The sequence below is a fragment of the Nanorana parkeri genome, unplaced genomic scaffold, assembly GCF_000935625.1.
Source record: "Nanorana parkeri isolate BGI_ZX_2015 unplaced genomic scaffold, ASM93562v1 scaffold2, whole genome shotgun sequence".
In the NCBI taxonomy this organism is placed as follows: Eukaryota; Metazoa; Chordata; class Amphibia; order Anura; family Dicroglossidae; genus Nanorana; species Nanorana parkeri.
The window spans coordinates 3,623,770-3,641,287 of NW_017306270.1; positions in this window are offsets into that span (position 1 = coordinate 3,623,770).

Consider the following 17,518-nt stretch of genomic DNA (forward strand, 5'->3'; position numbering starts at 1 on the left):
TGGCTATTCGGACATTAGCACAATTGCCACTGTCACAGTAAAAATAGCAAAGTGGGGAGGGTATCCACACTGTTTAGGCCCGGTGCAGACCTACGCAATCCGGGATCGCGCGTCCTGGGTGTTGTGTGCTCCTGCACAATGCAGGCCGCGTTTTGCGTTCAATGGGGTGACTTCCGTGCAGCAATCGCAGAAAAAAAAAAGAAGGTACATGTACCTTTTTTTTTGCGATACACGACATGTGGCTATTTATCGTGTTTGGAAGCATGGGCGGAATTGCGGCGATCTGCCCGGCGCGACTGGGGTGCCGTTAGAAAATAATGGCTCCCACAGCGCGATCGGTGCACACCTAGGCGACTCCTGACCGCGCAGCAATCCGTGCGGAATCGTGCACGATTGCCGCGCGGTGAGGTGTCCACTGGCCCTTAGTGTGGATGAGGCAATCGAGCGGTTTTCATCATCCTGAGAAAAAAATGACTAATGTACGGCCAGTTTAAATCTCAGGATGGATGGACAGAACTACAAATCCTTGGGCATGTAAAGGCGGCCAGTATGTATTTATTCTGTTTTATTTAAAGCCCATCTTCGAACAAAAAAAGTACCCCTAAAGTGAGGCTACCCCAGCACAGCAAGGGCTAAGTGCTTGTTTATGGAATAAAGTAGATTGACCGATTCCCGATCCCCGCCAGTCAGCCCTCCTCTCTGGCTGCTTGAATGTCCCTCGGCATCCACACCTCACTGGAACCTGCATTAGATGTATGACCTCAGCGGTCCTTAGACCACCAGAACCAGGGAGAGAAGAGGATGCAGGGACCGGTCTAGCCACCCTGGGGGAGCTGATGGGGATCAGGTAAGTCAATCTGCTTTACTCCAGTCCCCTAGACAAATAGCAGCACGTTACCCTTGCAGTGCAGGGGTAGCCCCACTACAAGAGTACTTTTTTGCTTGCCCGGAGAAGGCCTTTAAGGCTGTCTGCTTGCAGTTGACAAACGAGAGAGTGAAAACAGATTTTCTTTAATTACAATCTAATCATTCCCTTCTCTCAACAGAAAACGGAGCGGTCCCTTGGATCGCATTTGCGCAGCATCATACCATTAGCCGAGCCGGGAAAAGCCATCATGGCCTGTCCCAGAGATATAGCAATCTCCATTAACAGATTGCTTAGGCGCCTTTTCCGTTCCCGGCAAGCCTCCGTCTGTCTTTATCAGTCATTAATGATAAAGTAAACACGAAAAAAAAACAAGAACCCCGGTCGGGAGAAGAAAGCAGAGCCGCGCGACGCACGCGCTGTCATACGAAGCCTTCTATCGGTTTTCTATTCGCATCTCTCGCTATCTCTTTCTAATCCATCTCAGAGGTAATTTGGCTTCTACTGAGTGAGAGGTCAGCGTAGAGGGATGGGCAGCGCACACAGGCTGAACTGAGGTCTGAGCAGATGTCAATGTCTTTGTTGTAATGTTCTACGCAGCGATTCCACAGAGACTACAACCAAGACAAAACTCAAGGGCAATTAGCAGTTTCATCGCCAGCTGTCTTTCACTGCTGCACAGTCCCAATGACCTCAAACTAAGCAACGGCATTGTCAGCTGGATGTCTCCAGTGAGATACAAAAGACCTAGATGGCCCCAAAAGAGCACGGGGTGGAAATGACTATTCGTTACACGTTGATCAAGCGTTCATACAACTTCATGGTCACAGCTAGAAATGAAGCCCAGGCATTGCCAGGATTGGTATCAGTTAAAGATCTGTCACCGTACGGCCAACCCAGAACACCCAAAACCTGGGGGTAACCTGTATTATGAAGTTTTAAGCTTAGGAATGTTCAAAGTACATCACACAATTCAATGCAGGGCACCACTTAATAGGTAGCTATGGCCTCCTATCAGAGGCGTAACTTTAGATCATGGGGCCCCATAGCAAGATTTTAATGGGGTCCCTCAGCGACCTCACTACTGTCAATAAAAGTTGGGTAGAATGAGAACTGTCTGCATAGTCTCCTGTACATTTTATGTCAGCTCTTCTTGATGGGAAATGTCACAGGGGGTACAGGGTTAGTGTCAACAGAAACTTCTGCAATCCTTAATGGGGCCCCCTTCCACCCGCAGGCCCCATAGCAGCTGCATGGCCTGCTATGGCTATTGTTACGCCACTGCCTCCTATTACATTGTGGTATGCAAAAGGATGTGTTCCTCAGCACCAATTTTCCCAAACGCTTTGGGCCTCTCAGGACACACTGCAGTAATAGCATAGAAGTCTGTCCTACTATAGCAATTTAAGTATGACGATTCAGATTCTTACTCTGCTCTGTGAGGGAGAGAATACATGTAAATAACGAAGCACATAGCTATTACTGAGATACAATGCTTTGCTGCTATAACAAATTCATCGTGGAGATTCAGATTCTTACCCCTGCTCCCTAAGGGAGAAAATATATGTAACTAACAAGGAACAAAGCTATCCCTAAGTGGCATTGCTGTGCTATTATAATAAAATAAGATTGGAGATTCAAATTCTTACCTCTGCTCCCAGAGGGAGAAAATACATATAAATAATGAATCGCACAGCTATCCCTGGGAGGCAATGCTGTGCTATTATAATAAATTAAGCAAGGAGATTCAGATTCTTACCTCTGCTCCCAGAGGGAGAGAATACATGTATATCACAGGGCACAAAGCTATCCCAGAGAGGCAATGCTGTGCTATTATAACAAATTCAGATTCTTACCCCTGCACCCAGAGGGCGAAAAAAATGTATCGCCGGTCGGCGCTGCAGATGATCGAGGTCAAGCGCTGTCATTTGCCTCCTTACGGTGCCAGCACTGGATGTTAGACTTTTACACATTTCAAAGCCCCGGCATTAATTGTAAATGCTTGCTGCACTCATAAAAGCCTGAGCATACTTCCCAATATTCCACGCACTTTTAGAAGTTTAAATGGGCAAGGATTTATTAAAGCCTGTGCTTTTCCATTACCGTGTCACCAGTGTAAATTGAATTTTAAGGCTGGTGGATGGAAGATGGAAAGCTTTTAAATTGAGATGTAATACCGACCAAGTTGCAGAAAGGAATAGAGTTATAGGAGTGGATCGAGGTGAGCACCGCAACGGTTATGACTCTTCTTCGGCTTTCCCCGGATATAGAAAACACCGCTAACACGATGGAACGCAACAAGCTATTATTTTACACTTCTGGAAAAATATCAGACTAGATGAATCAATAAACGAATGGAGAGAAAAATGCGCTCGAGCTTCACTGGGTACGGTGTAGCTACAAATCTTAGCTTATCTGAGCTTACACGTAAACACTCTAAAGCTCTACAAACCTCCGAATTTCTGAAACAAAAAAAGATGGCCACTTTCTAGTGACAACATTTGGGTCAAAACACATGCTTTTGGCAAAGTTGACAGCGGTGGTTTGCACATGTGATACGTTTCTTGCGTTAACCAATTGAGGACTTGGTACATGGTATGCTCCCTTCAGGCATTCCCCCCTCCCCTGTCTGTTCCTCCAGGCCTTACTGGAGGGACACACAGGGGAGGGGATGTGCACAACTGGCTCTGGATCTAGAGAGGCACAGCCAGCTGTCAATCAGGCAGGGGGGTGGATCCCAACAATATTGTTGGGATCCTCCCCAGCTGTAGCGCAGCTCTGTGCTGTCAGTATATAGCGGGTTAGTAGCCTGCTATATGCTGAGTTTTGGGTCACAGAAGGACATTAGTATTTATTAAAAGCTGTTTGACTACTGTCGCTGCTCGGCCGACAATTTTCAGCCTGGCTCCTTCGATTTTTTAGTCGAAGTTTATGGAACCGGCAGAGCCACCCACGGTAAGAATTCAGCCGATTCACAGCTTTAGTATTGAGCACTATGGCACATGTGACTAGGACATGTGACCATGCACATCTCAGGGGAGGAAAATGCCTTTCCTTGAGATCATCTGAGGTTACAGATGAGATTTTCCAGCGATGCTCTGCTGATGTAACCTTCCCAGGATGCATTGAATGGGCACATTACATGACTAATGCCCACGAGGACCAGGAAGTGGGACAACAATAATTTGTAAGTAAAAGAAAAATATGTTTATTTAACTAATGAATGTAAAATGATTTCATATCAGCATGCAGAGCTGCATGCTAAGGTGGTTTTTAGTGAAGGGGGTAAAGGGCCCCTTTAGGGCTCGTTCACACCAGATGCAGTGCGTTCCGGCCCGATTCTGGCCAGAACACACTGCATCGCGGCCGGCTCACTATGTTGTGGGGCAGGAGGGGGTGTGGCAGTCCATTGAAGTAAATGGCACCGTAGCCTCGCCCTCCGGCCACAATGTGATCAGCCGCACGGGATCACAAGGCACATTATGCCTGCGGTTTCTGGTCAAAATGCTACATCACTATTTTGATCAGACCATGCCGGACCAGACCGCAGGCATAATGTGCCTTCCCATCCCGTGCGACCGATCGCATTGCGGCCGGAGGGTGTTGCTACGGTGCCATTCACTACAATGGACCACCACGCCCCCTCCTGCCCCACAAAAAAGCGAGACTGCCGCAATGTGAGGCAGTGCGTTCTGGCCAGAATCGGGCCGGAACGCACTGCATATGCTGTGAACGAGGCCTTAATGCTCCTGGTAGATCATGTGATCTTGGTCACACGACTATGAAACCTTGTATTTACTCCTATTCATGCATTTTGCAGCAAAACACATGCCAAAGCATCTGGCGTGAACAATCCAACAAGGTTTACCCAACCCGGGCACCATCTGTAATCAGATTTGGGTGCCTTTTCTTTAATAAATAGTCACTGTTAAATGTTTCAGCCGCCTTTTCCTCCATTCCTTTTGTTTTTATTTGCCTGGACTTAAAAAGACAGAGGGTCTAGAGACGATCCCAGGTCATAATGTTTTCTGAAAATCCCAAAAAGCTTTTTCAATACTTTATTTGAATTCAGAATGTTATTGCTTTTTATGAGGCAGCCGCAGGGGCCAGCATCGCAGAGGAAAATAATGACAGCCATCCGCCGCGCCAAATAAACACAACCTGTTCCACATCAGCCGACGCTACTTCACTGCATAGCTAAAAGTCAAGCTGACTAGTCTAATTTTTCTATAAGAACTGTAATATCTCGCCATTTTTACACCTCGGCTTCTCTTCTCAGGCATGCTGTTTATTCTGAGATGCCCCTCCTTGCTCTCCACATTCACATCTTCCCAGAATTTATTGTTATTTTATAAGTACACCTATGGATCAAACTCCCAGATTCCTGCTAACAACAAAGATGTTAATGCAATCACATAGCTATGTAGAAGCAGGAGGGTTTTTTTTTTTTAATGCTGGGACTTCAGCACCACTATGTTTGGGTGCCGAGGATGCTGGCGCAGTAGAGGTTAAGTTTATAGAAAGCCCAAATCTAAATATATATATATATATATCCATTTGCAATACCCTATGTCTCTAGATGGTGCTGCTCTTCCACCCTGAATGATACCCAGCAAGTCATCAATGACCTGCCTCCTGAGGGTAGAGGCATGCCATCAGGCCACCATAGGCTCAAAGGATAATGCAAACGGCGATACCACATAACTACATGTTGCTGCTCTCTGTAGTGATCAAGACCCACCCAACGGCAGAGGAAGAAGAGCAGCTGTGATGTCCAGTTACCACAACGAAGATCCATGGTCTAATGAGCGGGGCACCAAGAGTTTTCGTCTGGGAGATGAGCAGTGGTAATTTTCGGGGCACAGCTTACGTCGCCCTATCCCAAGGTCCCATGCACTAACCCCTCCTGTATATAATGCAGGCACCTAGGGGTGCACATATCTACGGCACTTGGCAGTCCTGATGCTTTGTCTGAATGCTGGCCAGTTCTCAATGAGCGAAGTTTCAAAGAGATCTTTACTCACTTTTGACTTTGTATCTATTTTGTTGTGAATGAAGGATTTTTGTAACATGCTGGTCCAATAGCCCTTCTCATACTGAAATTTGCTACAAAGCTTGTCCGCTCCCCATTTATTGCTACTAGCCCATTGGTATGATGGACAGCCTCACTGAATGTGCCGAATATGCATTTTTCTTCCATGAGACTCAGCATAATTAAGGTTACCCCCCTACCAAGGCGTTTGTTTTTTCCTACATGGGGTGGCCTCCGGTGGTGAATAACCTGTGCACAATCAAAGATAAAGGTTACAAGTTGTCGTTGCTCCCAACAGAAGTGGCTGGAGCAACATTTGCTACTTAACCCAGAACACGAACAGGGTTATTCGCTAAGCTGCCGAAGGCGGCCAAGCGAATAATGAAATAGTTGGAAAAAAAAGAAGTAAATAGTAAAATTAAAAAATAAATAAAGATATTTAAAAAAAATATAATAATAAAAAAAGAAAATCAGGCTGAGCTAGCAGTGACAGCTAGCTCCGCCCAACTGTTTCCTATTGGCTGGCACCTGCTAGAGTCTTCTAGCAGGTCCCGGAAAATGAATAACAACTGGGAGGAGCCGACCATGACATCACGAACGGCTCTGCCCAGTTGTTATTGTTTAATCACAGATCAGTATCCCTAGGTCATTTGGGGACGCTGATCTGGCATTACAACTGTGCGGAGAAAAGTACGTTGCGTGTTTGGAGCATGTTTCGTTATTGTGTGTTGAAGCACGCACTTTTGTGCATGTTTGACGCACGTTCACGATACGCTACAATCTGAACGGGAACTTAAAATCAGTACACACATTTATAAGCATGTTTTTGAATGCCAGTGTGACTGAGGCCTAGGAAGTATGCAGGGCCTGTATACATAATAAGGAAATAGGGCAAGTTTTTTTTTGTTATGCATAATCACCAACTGATAATTTGATCTCCGTTACATTTTTACTACCCTTGGCATCATTCCACGCTGTCGTTAGACATCATGCATAGTGCATACTATTGCCTAGGGTTATAGAATTCATACTATGTGCATGCAGCGAGCAGGGAGGGAAGAGCCTTGTGTATACGGCTCCCTTGTACTCACTATAGCCCAGACCCAGTGTTCTGTTGAATCTGTTCAGCCGGCGGCGGTGACGTCACTCCACCTCTCTCAGCGAAGCCTTCTGAATCCTCTGAGCTTCCGTAGGCCTCCACTACCAAGCGTCACCATAGCAACGCAATGAAAACTGTGGCCCATGCAGCTTCGTGGGAGCCAAACAAAACAGAGCAGACATCGCAGAGCCCAATGGACAGCTCAGGTAATCCCGCCGACACATTGAATCAACCTATCCAAACATCATGTCACTGCTCACCTGCTATGCTGGGACTTGCAGTGCCACAGAAGCTGAGCTTTTTAGGAATGTTGGGGCAGCTGGGGAGAGCTTATAGCTCCATTCAACCAAAACGTTTTTTTTCCAACCACCTTAGTAAACAACTGTTTTTCAAATTGATAATTTTTAGTGCCTCATGGGATTTGTAGTTTCACAACAGCTGGAGGGCTGGAGCTTGCCCACCACTGAGCTAGGGGTATTGTGTAAATCAGCGGCCCCCAACCTTTTTGGCACCAGGGACCAGTTTTGTTGAAGAAATTTTTTTCCACGGACCGGTGGTGTTTGGTGCTTTGCACATGTGCGGGGAAGCGGGTCCATAACATTTACAGCCAAGGCAAAAATAAACACGCAAGCGCCTGTGCGCACTTTAAAGCCAGCAGCTTTCCTAGAATCTTGCGGTCCAACGCCTAACAGGCCGGGACCGTTCTAGGGGGGTCTGGGGATCCCTGATATAAAGGACTATTACCTGATCTTCGCTCAGCACTCACCTCATCTCCACTACGCTCCAAGTTGATGACTGTTCCTCATTGTCCTCGTGTATAATGCAGAGATATTGGCCCTGCATTGTACGTGATGACATCAGCGGCTGAGGAATAAGCTGCGTGTTCCGGTCTTCGAGCGGGCAGGGACATCCCTATAATGAGGCAGCCAGACGCTATCGTCTATCGGCAGCATCTCATTAGGGGGGCGGCAGCAGAGGGGCAGCCACAGCGTCCCAGGTTGCTAAGAGCTCATAGCAACCTATGATGCTCTGACTGGCTTTCTGCCCAACTCACAGACGTCATCGGTTGCCAGGGAGCTGAGCGGGATGCTCTGGCTGGCGTCTCGCCAAGCCCCTGGCAGCCATACCCTGGCAGCGGGGATCAGGTAAGTAAAAGTCCTTTACACAGTACACCTAGACATAAACAAGCAAGTTAACTCTTGCAATCCGGGGGCAGCCCCACAGTTGTTTTGTTTATTTTTCTCGGCGATCGGCTTTAAAAAAGCATAGCGGGATATCATACAAATGTGCGTTGTACTACACATGCTTCAGTACACGACGTCAATGACAAAAAGCAAATGGAGCACAATACACACTTGTAGAGTACATCTAAAGACCATACTGCTTCTTTATAAATGGGGCCCAAAGCTGAAGCCATTTTTAGTTTCTCATTAGTTCCTCAGAAGACGGAGTGCGCCGAGTTACCAGTCCTTGATATGTTGTAATCTGAAGGAAATGATGAAAGTTACCTGTAATCAATCAGTGTTGCAGCGCTGGCAGTGTCCTTGCCTCTGTGTATTTGTGAATGGGGAGGAGGAGAATCCTGCATGGCCTGTGACACTTGGCAAACAGCTGATGGGGAGTGTCCGCCACTGATTGCTGCAGGCCCGGGCTTGTCCCATTCTCCCGACGTGGAAAGGAAATGCTCGCTGGCTAGCAGACTATAGGGAATATAACATTTCTTATCTGACACTGATCGGAAATGGCCCTATCTGTCTCCTTAATGGCTATTCACAAACATCCACATCCAAGTTCTATCACTTCTCGGGCACCACGTTCAACAAGCTTTCCCAATTTTATTTAAAGCATTTTCAAATCTTGTTCACGTTACCACAATGCAGGGCAATGCACTTGGTCAATTCATTGAGAAAGCTGCCCCAGCGCATTGTACAGTAGGGCCAAGGTACAATTCACCACGGCACATTTACCATATGGTGTCGTGTGCTGCATTTTTTGTCAGTTTATGTAGCGTCTCACAATCTGGCAGTTGAAAAGCGTGACGTAACATATGTGTGTCAGACACATGCAATAATATGTGTGAAGATGCTGTTGCCTAAGTGTGAATGGGGCCTAAGACATTTGCATATATGTGTATTATGGCTGAGAATAGCAGTGAGGGATCCTCCTCACAGGTGAGGTAATCAGGGTTCAGTCAGGTCACCTGTGAGGAGACATTGCACTATGAAATCCCTGACAGGATTGGCAGCATGGAGGACAGATGATTGGATTGGCAGCATGGAGGACAGACAACGACACATAGAACACTGTGGGGGAGCGCCTGAACTTTGTTTACTCTGGTCTTCAGGGATTTATATTGCTGGAAGCATGTGTCTAAACACTGGCGTGAGGTAACCAAAATAAAAGGTACATATCAATAACATGAGAGTTTTCAGTTAGACTTTCATGGGGAGCAGCATTTATTATATGTATGTTATAGAAATGAGACATATTTACACATTTTGGCCTCATACACACAACGCAAGAGCAAAATTGTATATTGTGTATGTACACATGTATATGCATGCACTGTATGCAATCGCAGAATGCATCACTTTTAATGAACTGTACGTGCGCATATATGCACGTAAAATATGCAGAAATTCCGAGCCCGGAAGCATCTCGGTTCAATTTTTTTTTGTGCATTTTTACGCAGCGCAAATATACGGCTCCATACGCAACTATGTGTATGGAGCCATTTGCATATGGGAAAATACGCTGAGTGCATCTATACGCAGCGTATTGTACGGCAGTGTGAATGAGGCCTTAGGGCGCCGTCGTACCAGCAGTTTAGGGCTGTGTTGGGCGACGCTGCTTAATGCAGTTCCAGCACAAGACCAAGGCAATTTCCCCTATGTCATATGGCTTCCGTTCCTATGCTGTGTCATTTACATACAGACCAAGCTGTCCAGAAAAGGTGACAGGGATTGAATGTGAAAATTATATGCTGGAATTATTTTTCGCAATGGTGCTCCGTGAGAGCAGGTTCACACCATTTTCCGGACCAGATCTGGCCCGGAAAATGGTGTGAACCTGCCCGCAGTTCCAGTGCATTCCAGACCAGACAAAATGAGATATGCAGGATTTTTCTGGTCTGGTCTGGTCTGGAACGGACTGCGCTTGCGTGAACAGAGGCCAGAAATTGCATAGGGATACATTCGGATGCATTTTGGGTCCAGAAACAATCTGGTCTGATCTGGAGAGGATATGGTGTGAAGGGTCCCTTAGGGGCCTATTCACACTTGTGGGTTGTGGCAACGCGCATGTTAAAGTACATTACCACAACGTAGGCCAATACACCTTCTCTAAGAGTAGTGGGTTCTCTATGAGCAGTGGGTTGTGCTGTCGTGGCACCTCAGCGCACTGTACAGTAGAGTACAAGGCATAATGCCGTGCATGGCACCACAATGCTATACCGTGTGTTATTTTGAAAAAAAAATCATGCTGTTTTTTTTTTCTTTCATCCCTTGGGGTGCATTGACAGCTTATGATGAATGGGCTACCCTAATGCAACGCACGTTAATGCATGTCATTAGGCATGTGCTTTATGCATTGTATCCAGATTGCTTTAGTGTGAATGGGCCCTAAGTGTTTGGGTAGGCGGAGGGTTAAGTACCTTATGGGTAGCCAAAACGTTTTTCTTTTTCTTTAGTTCTGATTTTGTTGTCTTGTTGGCGATATTTCCTTGCACTTCCTGTCCCAGTGACAACATTATCAACAGATAGGACATGAAGGGAACAATTTGCATCAGTAGCACATACAGCAATGCCTAACAAGAAGGGTTCTAGGCTTCCCCCTACTCCTAAATGGAAAAAAAAATGTGGAGGGTTTCCCCATAGCAACCAGTAAGATTAGAACTTTTATTTAATAAATTCTGATGTATAAGTCAGATTTTCACAGAACGAACAGCTCTGCGAACCTTGTACAAACACACACCACAATGAATCCATGGGTAGTGACATATATACCGTGTTTCCCCGAAAGTAAGACCTACCCTGAAAGTAAGACCTAGCGCTATCTTCAGGGATTTCTGTAATATAAGACCTACCCCGAAAATAAGACCTAGTTTGGTGTTAGATCTTATATTACAGAAATCCCTGAAGATAGCGCTAGGTCTTATTTTCGGGGGTAGCTGCACATATAATAGAATTTTACATGTTAAGACCGGCCGCAGTTCCCTCCCTCCAAAGCCCGCCCCGCTCCCCTGCCCGCACGCATTGGTGGATCATGTATCTTGCATCTTGTTAGGTCCTACCCATTTACAATTGAGCTATTTTAGCTAGTTACTAGGCAAAAAAATAAAAATACACGTTGCGCATGGTTTTTCAGGCACTCCTATTGAGGTCTCCTGGGGCCAAAATGCTTGACTTTGCTCCAAAAGAAGCTTATGTATTTTTTCGAGCTATAGGCTCTTTGTGACATTATGCTCAGGGGCCAGTGAAAGCAATGAGATTCTTGGGTGGGAGGTGGTCAGAGTATTAAGAGGGCCCAGGCATCTCTACTCAACACCTACTGCTGACTGCTTAGGGGACAGGTGAGGGATCTGACAATTAAGGTGCCCATACACCTGCCGATTATCTACGATAATTGCGGGTGATCCCGCGATCGTACGATAATTGGCAGGTGTATGGGCAGCGTGCGACCTCTACTACTGTAAGGTCGCAAGACATTCGTCTTCCGAGCACGCTTGAAAACCTGCCGCAAATCGTATGATTTTCGGCGGGTTGGTGGCGTGGCCCGGAGACGAATGCCGCACGGGCTGGTGTGAGCAAGCGCACACTGCCTGCTCAGCACTGCAATCATCGGAAGCCCTCTCCTCAGCGGGGAGGGCACGCGATGATCGCAAGTACGATCTGCCTGTCCAAGATGGGTAGATTGTACGAAATTTGAATTACCTTACAACCATCAGACAACGAAAGTCGTGCGATGGTTGTAAGGTGTACGGCCAGCTAAAGATGTAACCACTGATGCCCTGTGGAAATGTCTTTCTGTATACAGCTGTGGAATCCTAATTTTAAAGCTAATTGTAGCTTAAAGTGGCACTAAGCTCAGTAGTTCAATCCTAAAAATGCATTCAAGTACCTTTTATCTATTAACAAACATGAAGCTTATTTGTGTAGATCTCCAAATCTTCTCTGAATTGGAGGGTGACTACTTTTATTCCCCATGTTCCCTGTGTGTGTTGTAAAGTAGTCACCGCTCCAAGCTCACTCCTGTGATGGACTACAATCTCATGTTTAGTTTACTCATTTGTATTGGGATTGTAGTCCATCACATCAGACCATCAACCTTGTCCAACCAAGCCCGCTTAAAACTCTGACTGCCAACCCTCCTTCCCACCCCGTCACTTTCGAGGAGGTGCATTTCCTGCCTTTAGCTATATGTCACAAAGGTGCCATGAATACCCTCGTCTCCTCAGATCGGGTTCGGAACGGGGGTGATGGCTAGAGTTTTTAGCGGGCTTGGGCGAACACAGGCAAGCTGAGTTCTCACCAAGCCCAGCCTCCTCTAGAGTGTTGCGTAGAGACGAACCTGGGCCTGGTTTGAACCCAGTTCGCCTGAGTTTGCCCAAGCCTGCTCAAAGCTGTGACCAACACTCCCCTTTCCCGGCCCAGTCAGTGGTGGAAGTTGTGATGGGGCATTCCCCACCCCTGTGTGAAATATAGCTGCCGGCCAGGGAATGCATCTTTCTGTAACTGATTGGGCCTGAAGGAATGGGTGGCAATCATAGTTTTGAGCAGGCTTGGGCACACCGGCACCGAGCCCAGGCTTATCACTAGTGCTGAGCACTGCTCACACAGTCACTTGGTTTAGTTTTAATTGCCTCTGGAAGTATATGTTAGCCGGACTGAGTCTACCATACAACATTGTGAATGTAATACAGGAGCACAAACTTCCATTTCTTCGCGTTTTAGAAATCGTCTTGTGGGAGTCGTTCTCCACTATGAATCACGCTGTAACAAAACGGCTATTTTAGTCTGTAGTAGTCTCATGGGTCTATTAACAGAGTCCTGATTTGTTGTGCATGGCGGTGACACAGCTGCTTTTATGTTGGCGCATATTACATAAAGTAAATCTGTGTGGCTTCTTTGCATTGCAGCAGAGGACTTCCTGCAGGTTCTGTTCAGCTGCTGATGCCAGGAAGTAGTAGAAATCCAAACAATCTATATTTTAAAAGGACTGTGCTTTGGAGCTGTGTAATGACTGTCCCTTGGTAGCATATGCCAGGATGTATATTATGCCCCACTGTCGTCCATAAATACTTCCCTTGTTCTGATCCCGCAGTGCTCTGACTCCTCCAGATGGAGACGCAACATGGCCGGTATGTCTTGTTTTTCTGGTCACAAGCGAGCTAACATGCACAAAATATAATTCGGGGTTCCCCTGTAGTTTATTCTTTGCTTTGTCATGTTGCATGATGCGGGCATTATCTCAGCAGATATAAACAATCGTGACTCCTGCTGTGCTAAAACTACAAATCTAACCTCGGCACTCCAGCTGTGCCAAAACTACAAATCCAACCTTGGCACTCCAGCTGTGCTAAAACTACAAATCCAACCTGGGCACTCCAGCTGTGCTAAAACTACAAATCCAACCTGGGCACTCCAGCTGTGCTAAAACTACAAATCCAACCTGGGCACTCCAGCTGTGCTAAAACTACAAATCCAACCTTGGCACTCCAGCTGTGCTAAAACTATAAATCCAACCTCGCCAATCCAGCTGTGCTAAAACTACAAATCCAACCTTGCCAATCCAGCTGTGCTTAAACTACAAATCCAACCTCGGCACTCCAGATGGCACTTGTGGTTCCACAACAGCTGGTGTTCTGAGGTTGCCTACCCTGGTATAGAGTCTGCAGTTGTGTTAGGGAAGGCTGTGGAATGTTGCAGCACCTCATTGAAGATATTACTCTGCAGAGCATGAATCCAAATAGCTGTGAACAGAATCTGATGTTTTAGGACATGTTATTTTTCACCGCACCCAATGAGGCAAATAAGTGTAATTTATACTTTAAACTACAGGGATTTGGTAATATATGACTATGGTTCTTGGCTGTTTTGCTGTAAAGCCAGATTCCCTAAAAAAAAAAACTAGATTCAAATAAATGGCTCATTAAAAGATGAAATAATAAAATCAGCTTTTGCACCAATATGCAGCTTCAATCTAGATAGTTTTCTGCAGTACTGTTTTCTGCCACTAGATGTCCTTTTTCTGATGGCTGGTGGTAATCAACCTCCAGCCTGTGACTGGACAGGGAAAGTAGAAGCAGCACAGTGATGAACTCCTTTCTCCGTCACACTGCTTTCGCCTCCTATCAAAGTGCTTCTTGTCAGCACATGAACTGATGGGCTACTTATGCTGCTTCTTCCTTTTACACTTCGGCCCTGCTGTGCAGGGACTGCAAGAGGCTCATACCAGGTCAGGTACACATACCGCTTAGAAAATGATGCATTAATAATTACAGGGCTGCATTTATTTGTGTCTTGTATATCTCCCAATTATTCCGCTTTAAAATAATCAAAATCTTACCAAATTGTTCCATGTTCTCAGTAAAATGTTGGCTCCATCTCACCAAAAAGACCGGCTTTGGCGCTCCAGCATGAGTTGTTCTCAGTGGCCCCCTGAATTTCGAAACCTTTTCCTTTACCACAATCACGGATTCATCAGCCCTCCTGACTAGTTGTGGGATGAACACATGTACCCTGACCCTGTAAACTTGCATTAGCTAGTAAGAGCAGACAATGGAGTGTTGTGTGTCCGGTATGTACAGTGCTTGCCTGTATCTGGCATGTCAAGTGTTCTATAGACATGCCACATACATCTAGCCTGAAGAATGTTGGGAATCTCGGCACAAGTGTCTCTACGAGCAGCTGCTGCATTGAGACACACCATTGTCACATCAATATCAGATTGCCACTAAGAAGGCAAACCTAGATAACCATCATCTAATCTAGGTCAGAGTGGTGTCCACAAACCTGTAGTCACCGTACACCGAGTTCTGTTCACTCTGACCTTGGGCAGGTGTTCTATTGCCATTTTATTAAAAACGGGGATTGTATGTTTGTCATATTTAACATGTGACAAGACATGATACCTGCTTAAAGTGATACTAAACTCTGGAGTCAAACCTTAAAAATACATTCAAGTACTTTAACTATTACCAAAAATGTATCTTATTTGTGTATTACGACGGACCGCCTGGTACCGCGCCTGGGTGCTAGAACCCGAATTCTAGTGTCCTCAGCCCAAACCTGCCTAATTATTGGATGGAACCAATAAGAGGGGGGAGAAGGGGGGGGGCGGGCGTTTGCATTTACGTAAAAAATAATCTAAATGTGCATACAAGAGACGATATCGCGTCAAATAATGGGGAAGACGTGGAAACCCTAATATCAGGACAGAAAACTAAACTCACAAAATAATATTTACCCCAAACATCAGGCAACACCAATGCTGAAGTAAAAACAGGAACTGCCTTTATTGAAAACCAGCACAGTATTTATACAGTTCTGGTGGTCTAAGGACCCATTCACACCACATCCAGATCATCACCAGACCCAATTGTTTCTGGACCCAACATGCATCCTAATGTATCCCTATGCTATTTCTGGCCTCTGTTCACACCAGTGCAGTCCGTTCCAGACCAGAAACATACTGAAAGTCTAATTTTGTCTGGTCTGGAATGCACTGGAACTGTGGGCAGGTTCACACCATTTTCCGGACATAGAGTCAGCTATGTTGATCCCATCATTAACACAATTAAGCAAATTAACAGACTGTAACAAGTTCAATGGGAGTCTAAAGCCAGAGTTAACCCACTTTGGTATTGCTGGATTCACACCCTGTACCTATAATGGGCACAGGGTGACTTAAACACATTTCCAGGGGAAAGACGTGGCATCGCCACTCCACATTAATCTGGGTTAATAGTTCCAAGGGGTACATGGCAATCCTCGTGGTTCCAGGAACAGTTTCTTAAGTCTTAGTTCCATGTAACCCCAAGAGGTCTGAGGGGGGGGGTCTCCATATTCCTAGGTCCATAGTCACTGGGAAGGAGACTGGCCTCCCAGGAGTCCAGGTCACGGTGGGTTCCGTGACATGCATCACTCGGCTGTAGATCCTCATATCATCTCTGAATTGGTGCTGACACTGTCCTTCCTTCTGGAGGGTGGCTACTTTGGTTACCCATGGTCCGTGTGTGTGTTGTAAAGTAGCCACCGCTCCAAGCTCGATGACGTGATGGACTACAATCATGTTTGTTTACTAATTTGTACTGAGATTGTAGTCCATCATGGGAGTGAGCTTGGAGCGTTGGCTACTTTACAGCACACACAGGGACCATGGGGAACAAAAGTAGCCCCCCTCCAGAAGAAAAGACAGTGTCGGAATGAAAGCAACAGGCTTATTTGATCCCATTTCATTTTTTATCTAGGGTATGACAGACCTAGATTGTCTTTTCCTTATCGCATTCATAATGTTGTCCGAGCTTATTGCTGCCTTCATAAAATCTTTGATCTTCATGAAAGAAAAGTTTTAATTTCAACATCCAATATTTTTTTTTAGAGCCATCCTTGTCTTTGTATGTTCAGATAAATAATGCTTGGCCAAATTGGACCATTGACCATTATAGCAGTCCTTCTGTAAAGTTTCTAGTCTGGCTATTTGTTGTAGCAAATATTTTGTCTGTTCTGGGGGAAAAAAAAAAGCAGATAGCATCTTATGCTTGCCTTCCCTGTACCCCCCGGCTGCTTTGTTTGCCAGAGTGAGATGAAAAATTACTGTGTAAGCCCCGAGTTGATATTAGGCCCCATTCACACCTAGGCGTATTGTAATATGCGCGTCTGTCACGCGTTTTTTTACCGCGATTCGCGGTAAAAAAGTCACGCGATTCCAAAGGCTACTTGGCAGTATCCAAATGGAAAACGCCCTACAAAACGGTCCAAAGTAGTCCCGGGACCTTTTCAGGCGTGGGCCGTTTTGTAGTGTGTTAGGGACGGGCGGAAATACGGCGGGGTGGGAACGAGGGCATTGACTACAATGCAATTTATATTTTTGACCGTTTTGTAGAGCGTTCGTCGAGCGTAGAACGCCCTACAAAACGGTCAGGTGTGAACGCAGCCTTAGTGGGAGCATGCACAGGGTTGAGGATCCTCCTTGCCACCAATTTTCAGAAAAGGTGTCTTAAAGTAGAACTCCGGGCAAATCAAATCTTAACCATTGCCTCAAACGTATCACCCTAACTATCCCCTCCGCTCTTCCAAAGACCTCCTGCTTTCCAGCTCCCTTGTCAACTCCTCCCATGCTCGCCTCCAGGACTTCTCTAGAGTCTCTCCCATCCTCCAGAACTTCCTACCCCAACCTACCCGTCTATCTCCCACTATGACTGTATTTAGGTGATCCCTTAAGATTCATCTCTTCAGGGAAGCCTATCCCACCTCTAGGCTCACAAAAACACGCTAGGTCTTATTTATTTTTTTAAAATGTA